Source organism: Dipodomys merriami, unplaced genomic scaffold, assembly GCF_024711535.1.
Source record: "Dipodomys merriami isolate MVZ:Mamm:240054 unplaced genomic scaffold, mDipMer1.0.p SCAF_7, whole genome shotgun sequence".
NCBI classification, from domain to species: Eukaryota; Metazoa; Chordata; class Mammalia; order Rodentia; family Heteromyidae; genus Dipodomys; species Dipodomys merriami.
In genome coordinates this window covers 6,070,305-6,086,605 of record NW_027206290.1, presented here as the reverse complement: position 1 = coordinate 6,086,605, position 16,301 = coordinate 6,070,305, and the positions used below count along the sequence as shown (strand labels likewise).

General features: G+C 42.1%; 1 pseudogene; it reads right to left on the bottom strand.

Annotated features, from left to right (window-relative positions):
- Window positions 1-6,596: 6,596 nt before the first annotated feature.
- On the bottom strand, window positions 6,597-7,873 carry LOC138816814 (mitochondrial carnitine/acylcarnitine carrier protein pseudogene; annotated as a pseudogene).
- Window positions 7,874-16,301: the final 8,428 nt, after the last annotated feature.

Genomic DNA, 16,301 nt, shown 5'->3' with positions numbered 1-16,301 from the left:
GAAACGCTCAGACACCGTGGTGCTCGGTGCTTGCCAACATCGCCCCGGGAGTCCTGGGGGCGGACTGGGGTGCAGGGCTTGGAAGCGAGGAGGGCTGGCAGGTGCCCAGCGCCCAGGGGACACGGAGAGGCAGGGACTGGACACGGATCTAGATGAAAGGCCACCGCGGGGCGCGGAGGAGGATCCAGCCCTCGTGGTGAGCGCCGACCTTTACCGGCAGAGGTCGGTTTGTGACGGCGCCCGTAACACAGGTCGGAATACAGCGGAAAGATGCCAGGACGTCGGCCTTGTGAACCAATTAAGGGATTTCATTCGTTCCCACAAATCCGTACTTTCTGAGTTCTGCAAAGACAGCGTATTAACCTTGTGCATGGGTGTTAATCACGGGTGTGAATATGGAGAGGGTGCACTTTGAGATCAACCCTGTGAAAAGCTCCTAGCTTTCAGTGAATGTTGGGAGAAAAGATTTCTCCGAAAAAGCTACTTAAAGTCATTTTGTCTTCCAGTTAGATCCAATGGGATGAAAAGCTGGAGAGGGGCAGGGGGAGGCTGGGTACTTCCTAGCAAAGGCCAAGGGCGAGCCTGGACTGTACATAGTTTCCTTTTCTCAGGACTTCTCACTTTTTTTTGGGGGGGGGGGAGGAGGAAGTCGGTTGTGGGGCTTGAACTCAGGGACTGGGCTCTGTCCCTGAGCCTCTTTGTGCTCAAGGCTAGTGCTCTAACTCTTGAGCCGTAGGGCCACTTCCAGTTTTTGAGTGATTAGTTGGGAATAAGAGTCTCACTGGGTCTTTTCTGCCGGGCTAGCTTGGAACAGAGATCCTCAGATTTCAGTCTCCTGAGTAGCTAGGATTACAGTCGTGAGCCACTGGCACGGGTTTAAGACTTCTCACTCTCATTACTGACATTATAATGTAGGTTTTTTTTTTTTTAATGTGGCTATTGGCGCTCAAACTCAATAGGATCCTAGACTTGCCACACCTGTACCATGGGTTCTTTCCCTCAGTTTTTTTCACTTAAAGCTAGCACTCTACTACTTGAGCCACAGCTCTACTTCCAGCATTTTCTTGCTGGCTAAGGGTCTCTCAGACTTTCCTACCTGGGCTGGCTTTGAATGGAATGAAAACTAACTCTTAAAGAATTACAGCTTCTAAAGGCCAGCCACTACACCTACCAAACAGTTCTTTCCATAATAAGGGTTTATTTTTGTTTCCACCACTAAGAACAGACATACACAGTGAAAGTTGGCATCAGGCCAAACAATCTTTCACCTAATTTTTGCCCAGTGGTAGAAGTAGCAACATTTCTCAGTAAATACTATTAACAGGGCACTGTTTCACACATGTTCACTACATTTTTAGATGAAATAATTTATTACCCTCCAATGTTCCTTCCTTCCTTAAGACCTTCCCTTAGACTGTGGAATAAATAAACATTAGTAATAGATCTTGGCATACTACATTATGTTTTTGTGAAAATCATTTCATGAAAAAGGAATTGGTGATTATACTTGAGCAAGCCTCTGCTGGTGCTTCAGGCTATCAGACTTAATAGTGAAAACCCAGATGCACATTCTGCAATGCTTCTATTTGTGGAGCAAAAGTCATATTAAAATTTCTGGCTTCTTTAATCACCAGATTTACCTATTTGACTTAGATACTAGAAACTAATCCTTAGTGAGTTTTTCATTTTAGACCTCTTTGTGGGGTTTTTTGCTTGGTGGTAGAGTTCTTATCTAGCATGTCTAAAGCTGTGTTTGATTTCCAGCAAGAAGAAGGAGGAGGAGGAGGGAATGGAAGGGGGAAGGGAGAAAGAGGAGGGTGGAGGAAGGTGGAAGGAAGAAGAAGAAGGAAGAAGAAACAATGGGATCCACAAAAGGAGAATATCTGGTCTGTATATTATCTGATAAAATCTTAGAGACTATTTAGTTTTATGCCCCCTGGCCCAAACATGATAACCTACTTGAAAAACAATTATAGCATAAAGGGTTGTGGGCCTGGTACAGTCAAAACTCCAGAATAAAAGGAAGAAAAAAATTCAGGTATGTCAGCTGCTCTTAGAAGTTCACTTATACTTTATAAGTATTACTGTGGGATATCTTTACCAATAATGTTACTTAACATTTATTATTTACCATAATCCAGATCCTATTGTAAAGGCTTTTCTTGTTTGCAATAATTCTTAACACAACCTCATAAAATAAAAGCTGTCATCACCATCATTTCTCATGTATGGAAAGGAAAATGTGGTCAGAGACATTATTTATAGACATTCAATAAATGCTTGTTGGGTAATTACAATGTGCCAAATATCATGTCCAGAGCTAGGAATGTAAAGATGTCTAAAGCATGCAATGTGTCTTTTCTAGGAAGTTAGTCCGCTAAAATAAGCAAATGAGAATTGTCATTGCTATGAAAGTTAGGAATCGTGACTACAACATACCAAATAAGAACAATGAACTGATTTCCATAGATTGTTCTAAGTGTTTTGTACTGATTAATTTGTTTAGCCTAATACTATAGAGGCAGAGGTGTTAGGACGTTAAGTAACTTGTCCAAACTACCAAGTAGAATGAACAAGTTTGCAAAATGAGGCAATCTGGCTCTAGATCCTAAGTGCTTAAACAGATTCCTCAAGGGAATAGAATCTTACTTTTTTTGAAACATGAATTTTATTATGTGTAGCACATTTCAAAACTGCCAATTTTGTTAGCTCAGATTAAACAGAAATGATAAATCATTCTGAAACGAGGTTAAAGATGGTGCAGTTACAAAAATGGACAGCAGAGGGTGAAGGGAGGCAGCATTTGTAATGTGTTACTACATTTTACAAGGGGATAAAATTCATGAATATGGTCTCTTTAAAGTTTTTACTTTATTTGTGAAGAATTTACCCTCTCCCAGTATTTGAATTTAGGGCTTGGAGCTTACTGGTTTGTTTAATTGGCTTGTGCTTTAAAATTTGAACCATGACTTCAGCCAGGCTTATTTTACAGATGAAGTATTAGTAATAACCTTTCATGAAGTCTCTTGGACTTTTCTGACAAGCATTGCTTCAAATCTCGATTGTCTGGATCTCAACTTCCTGAGTTGCTCAGATTATAGGCATGAACCACTAATGTATGGCTTTTTCTAAATTTCATTAGTTTGTTACAATACAACACATGAGGACGGTGAAGGAATTAATCCCTTCTCAAACATATATAAGAAAGATTGAAAAATCTCTGATTTGACATAATACTTATTTGAACATTTATTGAATATTGGTTAAGACCATCTCTAAAGAAGTAAAGTAAACTATATTCTTAAAAACCTCAGATGAAGCCAGGCACTGGTGGCTCATGCCTGTAATCCTAGCTACTCAGACGACTAAAATCTGAAGATCACAGTTTGAAGCCAACCAGGGCAGGAAAGTCTCTGAGACTGTTATCTCATATAAACTACTCAGAAAAAGCCTGAAGTGATGCTGTAACTCAAGTGATACAATGCTAGCCTTGAGCCAAAGAAGCTCAGGGACAGGGTCCAGGCTCTGAGTTCAAGCCCTGGGAGGGAGGGGGTGGTTCAGATAAGCAAAATGGTAGAGAAGGCGAGGAGAAATTTGTGAGGTGTCTTCTGTGTTTTTAGGTCAGTCCAGGCTCTGCAGAGAAGGATGAGTGATAGTTCTTTGCCTTAAGGAAAGAAGTCACAGATGCTCAGAGGTAATAATTTAAGGCATGATAAGAGGATGCTCTATCAAAAGTTTAAAAAAGTTAACAACAAAACAGTATGTGTTTGGCCATTCTAAAGCCCAGACTATTCACATTGAAACTTCAAAGATCACAATCCCAAACGCCTTCTACTGCTAGCTGTAATGGCTTTGAAAAGATTTGTTTGGAAAGAAAGTGATTTGCATTTTGTCTATCTTATTTCCTATCTTGGATAGAGAAAGGGTAGTAGAAATCTCTAAGTAGTAATAAACTCTGAGAAGAGGGGACAACCTCATTGCTGGCACATATTCCCTAGAATATGGGAATATGGTTCTCTGAATAGTGGATTTATTACCTTCTATTGGTATTGTAGGTTACTTCTGGCTATTGATATTGCCAGAGCCATGATAACAATGAGTCCACATCTTTCTGTTTCTTGGAAAATTGTCAGGCTGCCAATTCCACTGCATGGAAAGTGGCATCCACTGACTTATTTTATCAATTTTTTACTTCTTTAAGTATAAGCAAAAGTGAACTCACCCAGTGTATAGAGGCAAACGTATTTCACATATCCTCAAATATGCACAAAACAAAGCCCAGTAATACTAGTTTATAAATTAGAATGTGGTAGATACACAGCTTCCCCTTCTTAACAGGCCAGGGGCCTCTTGAAGAATTCCCCCCCCCCCCCCCGCTGCCCACCTCTGGTGGTGGGACCTGAACTCTGGGCCTGGGTGCTGTCTCTCAGCTCTTCAGCTCAAGGCTAGTGCTCTACCACTTGAGCCACAGCGCCACTTCGGTCTTTTTCTGCTTATGTGGTGCTGAGGAATTGAACCCAGGGCCTCATGCATGCAAGGCAAGCGCTCTACCACTGAGACACCTTCCCAGCCCCTCTTGAAGAATTTTATAGATGTGTCCTGGATCTTGAACATTCTGCCAGTAAATGTTCTAAAAGTAAATAAAGTACTATGGCCACAATTGCTGCTGACTGAGAGCAGAATGCATAAGTGGCTGCTTTAGGACTAAGGCTGTACTTCCTCTCATGGCTGGTGCATGTTTTTGACACATTGTAAGGACCCTAAATGTTCCTAATAAATTGTACTCGAAGGTCATACACAAAGCAGAGGATCAAACAGAAAGGCAGATGAGGTACTTGGAGATCAGTAGTTGTACTACTGCCACCAAAGGGCTTGCAAGTGAATTACAGGTTGTGCCTGTTAGGAAATGGTCCTGTCTCTCCATCTATTCTTCTACTCTCAAATATTGGATGCAGTGACTACCAAATTAGGGGGATGGGAACCCTAGCTAACTTTACCTGAAATTCTATTTGAACTTGGAGACAGAAGAAATGTACAGTTTAATGGCTTTGGGGTTTAAATTGCAACAGTGCTGGCTCTTCTGCTTTGTAATTTGTTTTTAGTTCTATAATGGTACTATATGGTTCTCAAGTCTCTTCACCTGGAATTCTACCTTTTCATCTTTAATTGTTCTTTACACTTCATTTCAGAAATTTATTTTATTTTATGTTTTCACTAACTTCACTATCATGAGCCACTTGAAGAAAGTATTTTTATGTGGGATTCTGGATATTCTTTATGTGGCATTGTGCCATTGTATTCTTCTTTCTCATAATTTGTTAATTTTTGCTGAGAATGTGTTTTCAGTGTAGCTATTTTTATTTATGTAAGTATGTACACATGTATGTAGGTGTATGTAAGTAAGTAAACACTTATCTATCTATCTATCTATCTTTTTTGGGGGGGGGGGTCCGGACGTGGGGCCTGAATGCTGGGCCTGGGCGCTGTCCTTCAGCTCTTCAGCTCAAGGCTAGCGCTCTACCACTTGAGCCACAGCGCCACTTCTGGCTTTTTTCTTTTTGATTATGTGGTGCTGAGGAATGGAACCCAGGGCCTCAGGCATGCAAGACAAGCGCTCTACCACTGAGCCACCTTCCCAGCCCTATCTATCTATCTTTTGATCACTTAATTGATCTATCTATCCAGTCAGGCTGAAATTCAGGGTTTCGGGCTTCTGTTCTGTTTTTGTGCTTAAAGCCGGTACTCTACCACTTAAAGTATACCTTTAGATTATATATATATATATGTATATTTTTAATTAGAAACAGTATTTATTGTACCCTGTTAAGTCTGGGTGCTCTCATGAGGAAAGAGTGTGCAAAAAGCCTTCCTACACCCTCCAGCTTTCACACTTACCCTAGCAGCCTAAGAATGTCCTCATTGTGTGGGAAGAAAAACAAATTCTCCCATCTTCTCCTGGGAAATTAGGCTACTCTAATTTTATGTATGATTGTTTTCTTGCCATAAACATAATCAAAATCCAATAGTTAAACAGGTTATCTCTTCCAAGACATATCTGCCAAGACCTCTTGGGTGACTAAGATGTGGGCCTTAAGTCCACAAGTCCATATTTTTTATGTATACCCCAGGATTAGATGACACCTTGTAAATCAATTGAGTGTTCCTGATTCAGATTTTAACAAGATTTCAGCATCTGATAAGCTGGCTGAAAACTAATATGTAAGGCGTCTTCAGTGACAGGCTGATAATCACCTCTTTAGGTGAGGAGTATTTTGGGTAGAGTCGAGACCCAAGTAGTCAACCAGTAGGTTAGCCATCTGATCACAGGTGGTTAGCTGGTCTAGAAGCTACATATTCCATCTTGAGATCCCTTAGAGTGACAAGAGTGAATTCAAGTTTCCAAATGGCATTACCAGGTGTTCATACAAGGAAAAGGGTGTCTTTAAGACAATAGGCTCACCATGTCCATGCATAGAGCCCCGATTCCCACCATTCTCCCTCCCTCACCCCTTCAGAACTGCCAGTCCTGCCCACTGCTTCTCCTCCATGACAGTGTCCAGCATACAGCATCCAGAAGCCTCAAGTAATCTTCAACCTCACAAGTTGGGGGTGATCCAATTAGGAACTTCATGGCAACCTCAAAGCCAAGGAAGTAGGCTGCATTGGCTGGGAAGGCTCAGATCATCACTGCATTGAACCCTTTTTACAAGGATGTGATTCCTTCATCCCAGATCAACTCTCTGAACACATCTCGGAAACCATTAGGATATTTTGCAGGAGGTGCCATCTGGAAGTGAGACTTGAGTACATCTGGGGGAATTGCCACAACCCAGGTGAAGATTCTAGCAACACCTCCAGCCACCAGGATCCGAGGTACACTGAGCTCACTGACATTCTTCCCTTCTGGGGTGAAGATATTTTTCAGCCATTCATAGGTCATGAAATACATCCCACTGGCTGGAACATCTCTCATTAGAGTGAGCACAGTTCCTTTGTAAAAGCCTCGGATTCCAAACTCCTGATACAGTTTCTTTGCACAGTCCATAATGCCAGTATACTTGTTTTCCCCTGAAGAGGCCTGAATCTGTAACAAGCACTTGATTCATTCTCCAGGGGTCATGATTCCTGTGGTGAACACACCAGATAACATTCCAGCTGCAAACAGCTGGGGATAGTTGAGCACATCTTCTGGGGATTTCTGCTGTAGTCTCTTCCCCCAAAAGCGCACAGCAAACATGGGGGTGACCCCAATGATGGGTGCAGTCATACCACGGTAGAGTCTTGAGATGCTCTCTTTTATAAGAGTCTTTCCCAAATAGTCAAACGTGCCAGAGTACATGGGAGGCTGTCCAGGTAAACTTGGTCGTTGTGTCTGCATTCGGACCTTGACTGTGTCCCAGACAGAGGGTGCCCCACGAACACCAGGCACATGCTGCCAAAGCCGCCAGCCAACAGGTTCTTGAGCAGGCTGATGGTTTCAGCCCCTTTGCCATGGTCTGTCGTCCTGACAGTCGACCTATCAGTTCCCTGGCGGTCTTGTTCTAGTGCCCAGCAGCACCTCTGGCACTGCCGACCTTTCGCCTACTTTAGGATAGGCGGGCCATATTTATATTTTACATGACAGCTTCATCTAGACCTTCTTCTTGCTGTGCCTTAGTGCTGAATTACTTGATTTGCTTTTCTGTATCTTAGTGTCAAAGAGAGTGGGAGAGCTCAATTGCACCTGTGTTCTGCCTTGAAAGAAAGACCTGTCCTTTACCATCTCCTGGATTTTAGTATATGTTGTCACTGTTAAATTCTGTCCTATCAATTGGGATTTCTGATCATCACATTGGGAAATATCAATGGGCTTTAAATTATTTCTTCTAGTCATGATGAAACTTGACCTTTTTGGTTTCTTTAGATCATTATCTGGAATGTGTAATTTTGTTTATTAGATTCTCTACTTCACTGTCTCACATTTTTAAATGTTCGTTTTCCCACCTTTGCCCATTTATCCCAAGAGCAATTTCTCTCTGTCCTAACCCTCACCTATTCCTCCCTGGGGGCAAAGATAATAAATGGAAACTTTTGTCCTTGAACCAATCATATATATGTAGACTACAGGCACTAAGCTTTTCCTCCCTCAGAGTCTCTAGTCCTAATTATTTTCTTTTTTCCTTCCTTTCTGCTAATCTACTATTTATTGTTGGAGCTAATTCACTAGTGTTTATGATTGTTCTTATGACCTTTCCACTTTCTCCCAGCAAAAAGATGACAGAATGGAGGCACAATTGTTCTCATTTCTGGTAAAGCATACATAGACATTTCTTCCTTTGCAGAAGTCAGTCTCCATTAAGGACTTGTCACATGTCCTGGAGTCTATCTTTTCCATATTTCAGAGTGGGAAGTGGTAGGTCTGCTCCAGAGCAAGGAAAGGGCCTTGATGAGCCTGGGGGAGGGATTTGTTAGTGTGTTGGTATAACATATGTCCAAGGAAAGCTCAGAAAGCAAGATACTCCATTAGTGCATTATAGGGTACTGTTTTCCCTTGTTTTGCTAATCCACTAATGGATCATCTTCCTGTCCTGATTTCCTATCTGTTATGCTGAAGAATGCCTCTCCCAGCCTCATCAAGGCCCTTTCCCTTCTCTTCCCTTCCCTTCCCTTTCCAGGATTTTGTTCACATTTCTGACTTTGCCTTTCTATGGAGGGTGATATTTAGGGCTTGTCACACTGCTCTGACCTTTGTTCTGGGAAAGTTCTGATTCCTTCTGAAGGTTATGATATGACCCTTTCCTTTGTTTGAGTGCTATTGATATTTTTTGCTAGCTTTATTTTTTTTCTCTTTGGACAGTTATATAATTAAGATATGTGGAAGGGAGATTTGTTTTTGAATTTGGCTGAATGTCAGTGTTTAAAACTTGAACTCTCTTATTCCTACCTGTTAGGTAAAATTAAAGGTCACAATGTTTAAGAGATTTGCTTGAAACACAGCTTCCAGAAGAAGGTGACAGGGCAGAGCCATGACTTGAATCGAGACCTGTCTTTTATCCTGTATTCAATATTCTATTCTGCAATCAATAGACATAGTCAGAATTTTTAAATAGGTGACTGATGAAATGAAACATTCATTTTAGGTTTGGAACTGGCATGTGGACTGATAAAGATGTGTGAAGTGAATTTGCAAAAAAGCAAATTTCATTGAAGCAATGAAATAAGGTAGGAAGGTTTTAAAAAAAAATGAAATCAGATATAAAGGAATGAAGCCTTGAGTTAAAGGGAAACATCTGTTGAATATTAAACTTTTAAAGTTGGTAATCAAGTTCTTTTTTTTTCTCATGGGTTGCTAGAATGTTATCAATCTTTCTATCACACACTCAAATTTGTAAGAGTTTTGTATTAAATTGAGAAGCTTTGGGTTAGGAAGCAAAACAAACTCAAGTTTGTAGTCTTTTTTTTAAACTATGTATTGGCATAAACCCCTCAATAAATCATTTGAATTCACCAGGTCTCATTTTCCCTATGTTTAAACTGACAAAGTTGAATTAGTCTATCAGTTCCCTTCCAGCTCCTAATCAGTGCTTAGTAAGAGTTGAATGAGTAAATCAATGATGTTCAAAGACTAAAGGAAACGTTTCCTGCCTGTGCAAATGGAAAGATATGTTAAAAATCAGTTACATGAAGAGAGAGTTCAGTGTGCTGGTGCACACCTGTCATCTCAGCTACTTAGGAGGCAGAAGTAGGAGTATTATAATTTTGGATTATCCTGGGCAAAGGTAGTGGTGTGGCAAGGCTCCGACTTAAAGACAAAATAAAATGAAAGGACTAAAGGTATAGCTCAAATGGAAGATCATTTGCCTAGAGTGATGTTTAATGCCTGGGCTCAATTTCTTAAGCCAAAAAAGAAATACTAATTTTTAATATTTAAATGCCTAGTAAATGCTCATTTACATTTTAATTATAATTTGACAGGCAGGGGCTCCCTAACCTCATCCACAAAGGACCCCACTAAGAGATATTATGACTATATGAAGCGTTCACCCCGGGTGGACCTTCTAGTGTAATGGGAATAAAGACATCCACACATTTTACCAAGATAAAAATATATATTAAAAATATTAAATTATTGGGGCCCTAGTGCCTTATGCCTGTAATCCTAGCTATTCAGGAGGCTGAGATCTGAGGATCATGCAGGATAAAGTCCATGAGATTCTGATCTCCAATTAACTACTAAAATGCCAGAAATGGACCTGTGGCTCAAGTGGTAGAGTGCTAGGCTTGAAATAAAAGCTCAGAGACAGGATCCAGGCCCTGAGTTCAATCCTAGAACTGGCACAAAACAACAACAACAACAACAACTTATTGATAAAGGTCAGGCAACCTACTGGGGTACTGGATGAAAGAATCACCTCTATCAAGAGATTACAATGACTAGATGGTTTCCCTCACTTGTAATAATTAGTATATGTGTAGATATTCAATAGCTATGTACATATGACCATATAAAATGATGCTAATTGAAATGAACTACAAAATATGGAAACAAGGGGTTTGTGTGTATGTGTGTATGTGTGTATGTGTGTATGTGTGTGTTTGTGTGTGCACTGTATGCAGTTATTTCTTTTCTCTTTCATTTTTTTTCTTCCTTTGGTTTACTCCCTGTTGTCACTGTTTTTGATTTTGTCTTGTATATAACTTTATCTGATTTGAGGATAGGAAGGGGAATTACAGAAATGGTGAGACAAAGGACAAAGGGTGAAGCACTGCAAGAGTGATACTCAGAAGACACGGTGCTGGGAATGAACTTTACAACCTGGGGAAAGCAAGTGGGAGAACACATGGAAGAGGGTAACAATGTTCAACAAGAATTGTGCTCGTTTTCTTGTTTATGTAACTGTAACCCCTCTGTATATCACCTTTACAATAAAAAAGAGATCACAATGAGACCATTTATGACTTGAGGGATGACTAAGACTTTCAGAGTTGGAAATGAGAAGCAAAGAAACAATGAACCAAAGTAAAATCTAATCCTTTCAGAGAAGAAGAAAGAATATGTCTTGCTTTATATAACAGAAAGATAACAAAGACAGCAATGAATTACAGAGGACATGGTGCTGTGGCTCAAGAGGCAGAGCGCTAGCCTTGAGCTGAAGAGCTGAGGGACAGCGCCCAGGCCCAGAGTTCAAGCCCCAAGACTGACAAAAGAAAAAAGATGAATTACAGAGGTGAGAGAATGGAGACCATGGGGCTTCAAAGAGAGGACATGGGAAGAAATATTAGCTCTCAGATTGCTAATTAACAGAGAAAAGAAACTAGAGTGCTACAAACTGAGTCTATCAAAAAAAGATTGGACTGAAGAAGCTAGATAGGATAATTTGGGCAAAATGAGATAGAAACTATATTTAGTTTATTTTCTTCTGGCTCCCTTCATGCATGGCTTGAGTGAAGAAAAGATGGGGAAGATTGACACAAGAGAGGCTGAAAGTAGCCCTGGGTCAGGTCATTCCTACATACTCACGTTGATTTGGAAAGTTTTTCAATAAACAGTGGCAACCCAGTATGTGGATATTGGCAGGAGAGCCAGCCTTCCTTCTTCTTCATACCTTTCCTAATTCTAGCTAGATTCTACTTGTTTCTTGTTCATCTCTTCTGCTCTCTGCAAACTACACACCCAGACCAGCCAATCCAGTCACCTATCTTTTCTAGTCATGTGCATCAACTGAGTAAAATAGAATAGTCTGTTTCAATTAAAAAACAACGCATTGTCCTTGATCTCTTGACCTCCCTAGTGGCAAGGATTCTCTGTGTCTTCTTAGTTGCTTTTTTCTCCTGTTTTCCACAGCAGAGTGGTATTAGCATTTCTGCTCTTCTCAGACATTCTACCCCACAATCCATTTCCCCTAACTTAGGACATGGCTTCATCCCCTACTAGTAAAAGTAGGAAAGTAAAAGCCATTAGAAGCTTTTTCAACTTTCCTTGCTCTGTTGGTAAAATTGCTTGGACCCATACTCACCTGTATTATGTAGGAAAGGGAATATAAATGTTAGAATGCACAACAACACTTTGAATCCTCATATAAGAGGATTAGGGTAAAAGTCTAAAGGGTAATAGAGAAGGAATGGGACAAGTCCCTCAAATTAAAATAAAAGATCCAACAAACAGCTAGTATAACTTTCCTGGCCCACCAAAAATAAGCTTCAAAATTGTTGCTGCAATTTTTGTTTGATGTAAAAGTTTTCCAAAGTTACAAAGTATGCACACTGTGATTAGACCATATTTCTTGATTGAATATGTTTTGGCAAACATGGTATGTGAACCAATGAATGCTTGTATCCTCATAAATTTTTTGACCAGCAACTCTTCCCACATTGAATCAGTGGCATCCATTTCTTCTGGGAAGACTCAATGTACCTAGAGAAAAGCAATGTTTTCTCAATTTTTAATCTCAAAGCCAACTTACTTGAATCTCTTATGAAAGTGGTCTTGAAATCTAGGATGATTGAAATGGCCAAGAGGTTTCTGGCTGCTAAAGTCCAACAGCAGCCCTTCATAAAGCAAGATGGAAGTTTAATTCTTTGAAAAATAGTGGGGTTTTTTTTGGTTGCTGTTGTTTGTTTTTGCAATGAGCTTAATGAAAAGACAGGGAAGAACTTCAAAAGAAATCTTGACATGTGAAAAGTAGTAAGTGCTAGGAAAGGAGTCATGGATATGTGTTGGAGATGAGTGACACTCACTAGGTAACTCAGTGGGTCCATTATTTTAGTAGAAATTGGGAATAACACAAGCTGAGAGATTGGAAAGCCCTGAGAGAAATCCTATCCTAACACGAGCTAGCCATAATATCATAAAAATGATGATGTTCAGAAGAGTAAATGGTTTCCCATGGCTGGTTCAGGCAGAAATGTTCTAAAAGTTGCTGAGTGGTGCTGCGACAATATAAAAGGTAACTGGAAAATAGCACTATATTTGATAGAAACAAAACTCTCCACAGAGAGAGTTTGTTTAAGGAGACAGGATAATTGTGGGTATGAGTGAACAACTCAAAATTGTGGCCCAGTGTCAAGCATTACTAAGACTAAAAAGATCCATAGCATCTGTGGAAATCAATGTAAGCAACTTGTTAAGCAGGAGACAATGGCTGAATTTCATGGGAGCAATCATTATCTATAGGAGACAAGAAATCTTGAAAGGAGGAACATAGCTCTTAAGCAACCAAGCTTATTCTACATAAACTGCTTTGTCTTTAATTGCAAAAGCCTAAGGCTTTTACTTTTCGTCTAAGTTTTCTTCAACTTTGTATTTTGAGAATTTTTAGAGTTAGTGGGCAAGAGTCCTTGAGTCAAAACCCAAGTACATAAGAAAAAGAAGGAAGCCAGGCGCCAGTGGCTCACGCCTGTAATCCTAGCTCCTCAGGAGGCTGAGATCTGAGGATCGCAGTTCAAAGCCAGCCGGGCAGGAAAGTCTGTGAAACTCTTATCTCCAATAAACCACTAGAAAACCAGAAGTGGCGCTGTGACTCAAGTGGTAGAGTGCTCGCCTTGAGCTGAAGAGCTGAGGGACAGAGCCCAGTTCCTCATCTTCTCAGTGATGACAAATAAACTTCTTTTGAAGGTATTCTGTGATTGCTATGACCTTGATTTGAAATAATGTCATTTTGGTTTTTATTTGTTTTTGTTTTGAGACAGAATCTCTTGATGTAAATTATGCTGGCCCAAAGTTTACTAAGTAGTCCAGGGTGGCCCCAAATTTAAAATTCTCTTACCTCAATCTTCACAGTGCTGGGATTATAGGTGTGTGCCACCACAGTCAGTGGGGGTAGCTCTTAATGAAATATGAGGCAGCAGCTTTTGGGAAGGGATATCTGATGAGTCTCATTTCTGGCACAAGTCTGAGAATGGAACTATTTTGCTTATTAAGATAAACTTACGGGCTCAGTGTTGGCTCTGTGGTAGGACATAAACGTAGCACCTGTGATGTCTTGGATTCTCACCACCACAACACACACACACACACACACACACACACACAATATTGCTATTCAGGTTTTATTTCTGATGCACACTTTGATTAAGAAAAAATGGCTATTTCACATTGCATTCAATGCTTCCATGTTTTCACTTTACTTCAATAGATTACCTTAAGCCAGCCTGTGCTTGACACCTGTAATCCTAGCTACTCAGTTGGCTGAGATCTGAGGATTGCAATTCAAAGCCAGCCTGGGCAGGAAAGTCAGTGAGATTCTTTATCTCCAATTAAACATCAGAAAATCAGAAGTAGAACTGTGGCGCAAAGTGGTAGAGCACTAGCTCAGGGACAACAACAAAGCCTTGAGTTCCAGCCCCATGACCGACAAAAAATGTAATTAATTAAAAAAATTACCTTATCTAAGGTTAAAGTTAAATTTAGAAAGATGGCAAAAATAACATGATAACTTATCTGGCCAAGTATTTCAGCGATTTCTTTTTTTAATATATATTTTTATTGTAAAGATACTGTATAGAGGGGTTACAGTTACATAAGCAAGGTAATGAGTCCATTTCCTATCGAACATTGTTACCCTTCTTTTGTTTTTTCCCCTACCAACTCTTTCCTCCCCAACTACTCCCTCCCCCCCCCCCCCCCCCCGCAAAGCTGTAAAGTTCGTTTCAACATAGTGTCTTGTACATCTCGTTGTTACAATGGGTCATCCTTATCTCAGCATTTTGCTATTTCCCTTCCCCTCAGCGATTTCTTGAGATGACATTTTACAGACCAGAAAACAGAGACACAGCGGGATTAAATAACGAGTCAAAATTAACAGAGCAATGACACGACAAGGCCAGAACTCTTAACTGAAGGCTTTGAGTCCAGGGTTCTGTCTGTTGTACCACACTGGTGCCAAGACAAGTTTTGGCCAGAGGAAGTACATGTTTAGATAATGAGATTGGATGGAGAACTGTGCTTATCTAGAAGGAGGAAAGGGCGGGTGTTTAAAATACAGATGAATTGCAAAGTACTTTAGGACATAATAGTCAGCTACAGCAATAAATGAATTCGCTTTCTATTCCCACAGCGGCACACACTACCCTACCCTACCCAACCCTACCCAACCCTACTCTACCCTTCCTACCATACTTTAAAACCTGCTCTTGTAGTCCTTAGATCGTTCTTAAACTTTTGCCTGCCCTTACGTCTCCGGATAATAGCAGGGTTCCTTCTTATTTCTGATCAGCACACAAGAGTTGGACAGCTCCTCAAGGAAAAAGAAGAAAAAAACAATAACAACTTTTCATTGGCAAACCTCTCTTCACATCGTGAGAGTACACGGCCACAAGTTCCCGCTGGTGGGCAAAGAAACAGTCCTCCCCTCCTCCCCCTCCCAACCCCCCGAACACCTGACTGTGTGAACTTTCTTTCCTCTTTTAGAAGTCCCCAAGGGAGCTGTCCCAAGCCCTAGCCGTGAAGAGCTTTGAGGCCCCGGCCAAGGTCATTGTTTGCAGGTTCTTCTGGTAGCCACCCGGGAGTTTAAACTCTCTCCTTCCTAGGCCTCTAGCATCCCTACCTCCTCTTCCGAATTACTCAAGAGGCGGGCAGAGGCAAGTGCGCCCTGGAGTTCATGGACCCCTTGGACTTCGGGCTCTGGATCCCAGAGGAAGCCGAAGAGGAGGAACGCTCTGGGGCTGGTTTGTGAGTGGTGGTCGCAGACTGCCTGGGATTCTTGGTTGTGTCTCCGAGAGGAAGCTTAGGAGGCCCCAGAAGCAGGAAGGGCACATTCAGGCTCCATCAGACTCCGGCTGCACGCTGCTTTCTCTCCCTCTAGCCCTGCGTCTGCGATCTCCCTTCTTTCCCCAGCATCTCTCCCTCCCTCATCACCCCTGTGGCCTTCTTCAGTAGCGACAGCTGGGTAAGGGCGCCGTCACCCGTTGGCTCCGGCGGGACCCAGGCTGGGGAAGCAGGGAGGAGGGAGAGAGTTGTAGGAAAGGGGGGGGAGGTCAGCGCTGGGCGGGCGTTCCGGGGCCACGGCGCTGCCCCCCGCCAGCAGCGGGAGCTGCACAGCCGCAGCCACCGCCGCCGCTGCGGCTGGAGCGCGAACCAGGGCGGGCAGTTCCGCGTGGCCGAGAGCGGAGGGGCGGCGGCGCCCGCCCGCCGCAGCCGAGCCGAGCCGAGCCGAGCGAGCGAGCGCGCAGCCCGGCTGCCGCCGCTGCCGCGCAGATGCCATCGCCGCAACAAAGAGCTCGCTGAGCTGAGCGCGGCGGCCAGAGCTCGCCTGGAAGCCCGGGGCGCCAGCTCCCGGAGCCGCGCCGCAGCCCCTGGAAGCGCGTGGAGGGGTCCGGGGGGA